A 9,114-nucleotide genomic window follows, 5' to 3' on the forward strand; every position below is an offset into this window, starting at 1 on the left:
CAGATGGTTTCCTGTTTTGTTATACAGGGCACTACCATATATGGCTGTATTGCTAATAGATAATGAATACTTCAACTAATGTCTGCAGTTCAAATGTTAAGTTAAAATAACTGAATTTTCAAATAAAAGTAATATCTAACACATTTGATTTAGTTAAAGCTATTATGTTAAAGCTACTTCAGTATTTAGGACAGAGTGAGAATTCCTTACATGCAGGTTAAGAAGTGTTCAACTCTTTTGACAAAACATTTTTTTTAACGAAAAATCATCTTTAAGTGTAATGAAACTTCAAGAATTGAAACATTTTGTGTCACATTTCCTTTTAAACGTTGTGTCAGTAACACAAATCCAATCCTTTTATTTACACATTACTCAAGTGTTACAAAGGACCGCTTCATATTCTAAATACATCAGTATTCTTCCTGCCTTATCCCAATAAATTAGTCATTTTGATTATTATGAAACATTTGTAACCTAAATAACTTCACGCTTAATCTGAACTATTAGTAAACCTATCATTTTATGAAAATAACTTTAGAAATAAACCATGGTGTATATATATATTAAAATATAGCTCCTTCCCTGCTTTTAAATCTGTGAAGAAGCTATATATATTTTAATATAGACAATGTCTCAGTGACAATTAGCCTTATAATGCTTTTAATATAATATCACCTTCAATGTATCTATAGATTAACCAAGATGAATACAACAACAGACTGTGTTAAAAATTCTAAATGTTCAGTATGGCATAATTTATTTATTATTTTATTTAACCTTTATTTAACCAGGTGAGTTAATTGAGAACCAATTCTCATTTGCAATAACGGCCTGGGCGAGAAGGCAACACAGGTGGACAAATAAACAAACATTTGTAAGTAAATGGTTCTGACATATTCAACGTATGAGACAGACACATGGTTGATCTCTTTGGAGCTCAGTTTGATCACATTCTACTTCATTATGTCCTGATATATCATACAAACTCTTTTGCAACATTGAAAATGCTCAGCACTACCCAGACCTACAGATATACATTGATGTCATTAAAACATTTTTGAACAAATATCAAACTCTAGAAAAACTTTCAATTATGCCCGTTTTCTTAAAGAATCACTTTATGCACGCCTATTTACTTGAATTGATTATATAGCTTAGCTCAGTTAACAAAATAAACACTGCTTACAAACTTAAGTTCTCAAAATAGTACATTGCACAATAATGTTAAATGGACACCTTACACATTACAATTCCCAGAGAATAGCAAGAGTAGCTTGTGTTTGAATTCTTGCAGACTCCCATTGGTTTCCAATAATAATAATAATAATAATAATAATAATAATAATAATAATAATAATAATAATAACAATCTTATTTGTAGAGTACTTAGGGCATTTGTAGGGCAGCAAAATAAAGCAGGCAGTTCATAAAATTACACAAGTCAAGATAAAGAAATAAAACATAGTTTAAAAGACATATAATTCCGCTAAAATAACTCTAAAGGAATACAAGTACTTTAAAAATATATTTCTTAAGACGGTTAAAATAAAATACAATAAAATAGAACAGAATAATTCAGCAAAGCAGTTTAAGCATTAAGTTCAATATATTACTCTTGTTTATGATTATGTCCAAGGGATCTGAATGCGAAACAAAGAAGACAGTAAAAGAAGTACAGCTTCATTGATTAAATAACTCATAATGAAAAAAATATTGTGCCCCTTTTTTTTAAAAAAAAAAAACAACAACCCCAAACACTCTGTTAATTAATCTGGAAGCCTGAATATTAAATCTTGGTATTACTTTTTGTTTTGGGTTTGCTTTCTGAACATGCAGTGGATTTGTGTTCTTTCAGCATGTTTAGTGTGTTTTTTTAAGTAGCAGGGCCTTATGCAACAGTGGTGGCTCAACAAGCCGCAGTCGTTTGCCAAAGACTGAAAGTCAGGTAAAAGATTAAGGTAAGAAAAAGAGGTTTAATCAGTGCGATACCTGATTTGAGTCAAACTTATTACACTTTGATGATTTATCTTAAGCTTCAATCAGGTATCAACAGATCTGTAATGAAGTAAGCTGGTCTTCAAAGTCTGGCAGTGCCACTGAACAGATTGACTCAGGTGTTGCCTAACGTCAATCAAGACATTCGTACTCACTTAAATTTAATCTACGTAATCAAATTATTTGATTAACTTACTGTAAAAACATCCAGCCAACTGTGCATTTATTAGCCACAGCAATTTAGACAGTTTGGAAAGCTTGAAATACCTAATCTTGGCAGCATGTCGGTAATTCACGATTTCAGTCTTAAAAACAGCACCCACATTCGTTTAAACCCAGTGAGAAATGCATCGGATCTACAGTATTTTTCTAATTTGAAACTGAAAGAAGATATAGACAATAGTAAATGGCTATGGGATTACCTTTAAATGGGGCCAAGATAACACTTGGTGATGAGGATGAGATTTTGCCATAAAATCGCAACAAAGGGGTTTTTCATTTTGAGCACATAGATGTATGTTCAATCTAAAGTTGAAAAACCAGAGGAGGCCCCTCAGCCTTTCAGGTAGGATGTGGCATTTCAAGAAAGAAATTTAGGTATGAACGTGTCTAATAAGGTAACACAAACTCTGCCAGGCTCTATTTTCAGTGTTCTAGTCAACTAGCCAGTATAAGTGACGTAATTTATTCTGACTTGTCTTTTGATTAAAAGCTCCTGTAATTGACATCAGCTAAGTGGATAAGCTAAGGTTGGTCTTGATAAATAGAATTAAGATGTACAGCCACCCCAGAGTCTGCTGTGACTCTATTTGATTATGGTAAGTTTATTTCATGCCGTTTAACTGTTAATAATAATGAGTTAATAGGTTTTTGCTTAATTAAATAACCACAATCCTCATTATCTGTTGGCGCACTCATATGACTTTCCAATAAATGGATTATCCTGATTTAAACAAATTAGTCACACCTGCAGGAGCTGCAAGCAGAGCAGGCTTTAGGATCGTGAAGTCTATACAATCCTTTTCATACTGATATGTGAATTATTTTCATTGTCTTTTTGGTCCAAGCTGATTTTATATTGTATTTTAACATTTATGTTTCTTTGTTAGGATGAAATATTTGATTTAGATTGGGTAGGTTCAAGGAAATGCCAATCAAACTGAACACACACAGGTAATGAGGACTTTTTTTTCTGACCATAAGTATGAAATCATCATGTAGCCTAATGCAAATCTTAGCTAGTTGGAGTTGATCAGGTTCATGACAGAGGGTCCTCTACATCAGCCACATTACACTCCAGCTAATTGTTACGCTTTATTTCCACATACCATGTGTAGGGGGGCTAGTCAACCAGAAGTTCATTAATTTCAATGCGAATCTATATCCTACCTGTGTACCTACTCCCCTCTGTCATATTTTGGAGTTTCCTCAAGTGGGTTAAAATAACTTCACTTTTGTGATGGATTTGGAAGATACCATATGACAGTGTGCCAACTTTGCTAACAAGTTGCTAACTAGCTTACAGCCTATTTATCTTCAATTCAGTTGTCTATATTAATTGTTGATTGACCAGTCACCTAAGTAATTGGAAATCAGGCATTCACCTTCAATCTCCATCCACTACACACTCATCTTTTTACTGTTAGTCTGGAATTAAAGATGAGGTTCAGCTTGACAGCCAGAGCAATCAGGTCTTGCAGTTTCCTCTGTTCCACATGTGAACCAGCAAATGTAACGTTTGGTGTTTGCATGTAAAAGTGTAAGTCAATCCCTCTTCTTCACATATATTTCAAGGGAAAAAAACTTGCCCTATACATGGACTAATTTGGTTAATATTTATTTGGCTTTTTTCTGTTCTAGTCTTTTTCCGGACACTGGTCTTTGTCTGCTAGACAACTACATGTGATATTGATGAAAAGCTGCTAGATACCAGCTAACGTAGACCCTGGACAGGAGCTCAATGTGTCAGGTTCCACAGAAGTCTAAGCCTGAAATAGGTTAATTGGGGTTATGTTTGTTTCAACGATAGAACAAAGTTTCCCTAGTTGGTCCAAGCCTGAGCCAGCCCTAGCTATAAGCTCAATCAAAAAGGAAAGTTTTAAGCCTTCTCTTGAAATTAGCAAGCGCTTGTGCTTGGACCCTGACTCTTAGATAATTCCAAAGAAGAGGGACCTGATAACTGAAGGCTCTACCTCCCATACTACTTATAGAGACTTGAGATACTACAAACAGGCCTGCATTCTGGGAGCACAATGTTTAAGAGGGTACTCAGGCCTAGATCCTTTTTAATCTGCTTAGAACTTTTGCTATGGCTGTATGTCTTCTGCCACTCTTTTCTCCTCACTTATTGTGTCTCTCTTCATCTGTCCTATGAACTAAAGTTGCAAGAAGCCATAGCAAAAACCTTAAAAGAAAATAGATTGCTGAATAAGTGCAAGACTTTTTGTAATAGCCTACCTGAAATCATGTTTAGTAAACATGTTCATGGATTATGAGACAAAATAATTTAGTTTAGGTTGAGATTATTCATTCTGGATATAGACCAGTCATACACCAATCACATTATGACCACCTGTCTAATAGTGTGTAGCCCTGTGGCTACACAGCCCCTCAGGCAATAAACTGCGATGCACTGTGTGTGGTTCAGACCACACAGGACAGCCTTAACACATCAAATTAAGACACAGAGTCACCCCAGAGTCTGTTGTGACTCTATTTGGGTGTGGTGAGTTTATTTCATGCCGTTTAACTGTGAAAAATAACGAGTTAATAGGTTTACGCTTAATTGAATAACCACAATCCTCATTATCTGTTGGCACACTCATATGACTTTCCAATAAATGGATTATCCTGATTTAAAGTAATTAGTCACACCTTCAGGAGCTGCAAGACTAGAATGCTGTGGTCATAGTCTACGCATTCCTGTTCATATTGATACCTAAATTATTTTCACCATTTTATTGTTCCCAGCAGATTTTACATTGCTTTACAACATATGTGTTTTTTTTGTGACAATAGAATGTTTATTTTGTTTAGGCTGAAATAGGTTCAAGGAAATACCCATTAAACTGAACACACATGGGTGATGAGGACTCTTTTTCTTTTACTACAAATACAAAATCATTATGTAGTCTGATGCAAATGTTAGCTCAGTACAACTTCACCTTGCACCAGATGGACACTTAAACAGCTTACCTACGTGCTCAGGAGTTGTTGGTGAAGGAAGATAAGAAGTTTTGTGAACCAGGTGAAAAGCTGGTCTGCAAGCTTCACAAGTCACTGCATAGTCTGAACACAGAGAGAGAAACTGAAACAATTGATAGGTAAAACAAGGGAAATCTGAAGACTGATAAAAAATTTATTTTGTTTATATTGATTCATTTTTTAAATTATAATTGTAGGAGTTGTTGTCAAGCAGCTCTAACGTGCTCAATAACAACAATATACATTGCATTATAAATTAGACTAATAATAAGAGTAGTAGGCTAGCTGTTGGAGTTGACCAGGTTCATGACAGAAGGCCCTCTACATCAGCCACATTACACTCCAGCTAATTGTTACGCTTTATTTCCACATACCATGTGTAGGGGGGCTAGTCAACCAGAAGTTCATTCATTTCAATGGGAATCTATATCCTACCTGTGTACCTACTCCCCTCTGTCATATTTTGGAGGAGTTTCCTCAAGTGGGTTAAAATAACTTCACTTTTGTGATGGATTTGGAAGATACCACATGACAGTGTGCTAACAGGTTGCTAACTAGCTTACAGCCTATTCATCTTCAATTCAGTTGTCTATATTAATTGTTGATTGACCAGTCACCTAAGTAATTGGGAATCAGGCGTTCACCTTCCATCTCCATCCACTACACACTCATCTTTTTACTGTTAGTCTGGAATTAAAGGTGAAGTTCAGCTATGAATACAGTGATAATTCAAAAATTGACAAAAAAGTATTTACGCAAGCAAACTTGACAGCCAGAGCGATTTAGGTCCTATCGGTTCCTCCATGCCACATGTGAACCTGCAATTGTAATGTTTGGTGTTTGCATGTACGCATGTTTGTTTGTGAAAGTAAATCAATCCCTCTTCTTCACATGTATTTCAAGGGAAAAAAACTTGCCCTATACTTGGACTAATTTGGTTAATATTTATTTGGCAATTTTTTCTGCTCTAGTCTTTTTGCCGGACACTGGTCTTTGTCTGCTAGACAACTACATGTGATATTGGTGAAAAGCTGGTAGATACTAGTTAACGTAGACCCTAGACAGGAACTCAATGTGTCAGGTTCCACAGAAGTCTAAGCCTGAAATAGGTTATTGGGGTTATGTTTGTTTCAACGATAGAACAAAGTTTCCCTAGTTGGTCCAAGCCTGAGCCAGCCCTAGCTATAAGCTCAATCAAAAAGGAAAGTTTTAAGCCTTCTCTTGAAATTAGCAAGCGCTTGTGCTTGGACCCTGACTCTTAGATAATTCCAAAGAAGAGGGACCTGATAACTGAAGGCTCTACCTCCCATACTACTTATAGAGACTTGAGATACTACAAACAGGCCTGCATTCTGGGAGCACAATGTTTAAGAGGGTACTCAGGCCTAGATCCTTTTTAATCTGCTTAGAACTTTTGCTATGGCTGTATGTCTTCCGCCACTCTTTTCTCCTCACTTATTGTGTCTCTCTTCATCTGTCCTATGAACTAAAGTCGCAAGAAGCCATAGCAAAAAACTTCAAAGAAAATGGAGTGCTGAATAAGTGCAAGACTTTTTGTAATAGCCTACCTGAAATCATTTTTAGTTAACATGTTCATGGATTATGAGACAAAATAATTTAGTTTAGGTTGAGATTATTCATTCTGGATATAGACCAGTCATACACCAATCACATTATGACCACCTGTCTAATAGTGTGTAGCCCTGTGGCTACACAGCCCCTCAGGCAATAAACTGCGATGCACTGTGTGTGGTTCAGACCACACAGGACAGCCTTAACACATCAAATTAAGACACAGAGTCACCCCAGAGTCTGTTGTGACTCTATTTGGGTGTGGTGAGTTTATTTCATGCCGTTTAACTGTGAAAAATAATGAGTTAATAGGTTTACGCTTAATTGAATAACCACAATCCTCATTATCTGTTGGCACACTCATATGACTTTCCAATAAATGGATTATCCTGATTCAAAGGAATTAGTCACACCTTCAGGAGCTGCAAGACTAGAATGCTGTGGTCATAGTCTACGCATTCCTGTTCATATTGATACCTAAATTATTTTCACCATCTTATTGTTCCCAGCAGATTTTACATTGTTTTACAACATATGTGTTTTTTTTGTGACAATAGAATGTTTATTTTGTTTAGGCTGAAATAGGTTCAAGGAAATACCCATTAAACTGAACACACACGGGTGATGAGGACTCTTTTTCTTTTACTACAAATACAAAATCATTATGTAGTCTGATGCAAATGTTAGCTCAGTACAACTTCACCTTGCACCAGATGGACACTTAAACAGCTTACCTACGTGCTCAGGAGTTGTTGGTGAAGGAAGATAAGAAGTTTTGTGAACCAGGTGAAAAGCTGGTCTGCAAGCTTCACAAGTCACTGCATAGTCTGAACACAGAGAGAGAAACTGAAACAAGTGATAGGTAAAACAAGGGAAATCTGAAGACTGATAAAAAATTGATTTTGTTTATATTGATTCATTTTTTAAATTATAATTGTAGGAGTTGTTGTCAAGCAGCTCTAACGTGCTCAATAACAACAATATACATTGCATTATAAATTAGACTAATAATAAGAGTAGTAGGCTAGCTGTTGGAGTTGACCAGGTTCATGACAGAAGGCCCTCTACATCAGCCACATTACACTCCAGCTAATTGTTACGCTTTATTTCCACATAGCATGTGTAGGGGGGCTAGTCAACCAGAAGTTCATTCATATCAACGGGAATATATGTCCTACCTGTGTACCTACTCCCCTCTGTAATATTTTGGTCCAGGAATTTCCTCAAGTTGGTTAAAATAACTTCACTTTTGTGATGGATTTGGAAGATACAGTGTGCTAACAGGTTGCTAACTAGCTTACAGCCTATTTATCTTCAATTCAGTTCTCTATATTGCTGATTGACCAGTCACCTAAGTAATTGGGAATCAGGTGTTCACCTTCCATCTCCATCCACTACACACTCATCTTTTTACTGTTAGTCTGGAATTAACAGTGAATTAATACAGTGATTATTCAAAAATTGACAAAAAAGTATTTTTGCAAGCAAACTTGACAGCCAGAGCAATCAGGTCCTATCGGTTCCTCAGTGCCACATGTGAACCTGCAAATGTAATGTTTGGTGTTTGCATGTACGTATGTTTGTTTGTAAAAGTAAATCAATCCCTCTTCTTCACATGTATTTCAAGGGAAAAAAACTTGCCCTATACTTGGACTAATTTGGTTAATATTTATTTGGCTTTTTTTCTGCTCTAGTCTTTTTGCCGGACACTGGTCTTTGTCTGCTAGACAACTACATGTGATATTGGTGAAAAGCTGGTAGATACTAGCTAACGTAGACCCTAGACAGGAGCTCAATGTGTCAGGTTCCACAGAAGTCTAAAGCTGATTTATACTTCTGCGTCGAATCGACGGCGTACACTACGCCGTAGGTCCGCGTAGCTCCCGTACCTACGCAGAGGCCTACGCAGGTAGCTGACGTGCACCTCTTCCAAAATGTAACTAAACGTAGAGCCGACGCGGACCACAAGCTCTGTGATTGGTCCGCTCGACGGCTTTGTCTTTCCCGCATTCACAGCACTTCCGGGATCCCGGACATCGGCCACACATCGGCCATGTATTTCATCTCCTCCTCTCTCTTCTCCATGTGATCATGTCTGTATGATAAACAGCAACACGTATCAGCTGTAGATTAACATAACATGCTCTGAATCGATGTGGAAAAGTAGAGATCGTAGCAGGACCGGAAGCAGGCGACCGGCTATCAGAGAGACCGCACTGCCCTCAGGCGTTTCGGAGGAGAATTGCTGCGCCACACAGACACATCGAAGTATGTGGGGCTCATGTCCGCGTCAGCCCCTGCTGCGTAGGGGCGACGCAGAAGTATAAATCAGCCTTAAGCCTG

The sequence above is a fragment of the Notolabrus celidotus genome, chromosome 1 (assembly GCF_009762535.1).
Source record: "Notolabrus celidotus isolate fNotCel1 chromosome 1, fNotCel1.pri, whole genome shotgun sequence".
Classification (NCBI taxonomy): domain Eukaryota; kingdom Metazoa; phylum Chordata; class Actinopteri; order Labriformes; family Labridae; genus Notolabrus; species Notolabrus celidotus.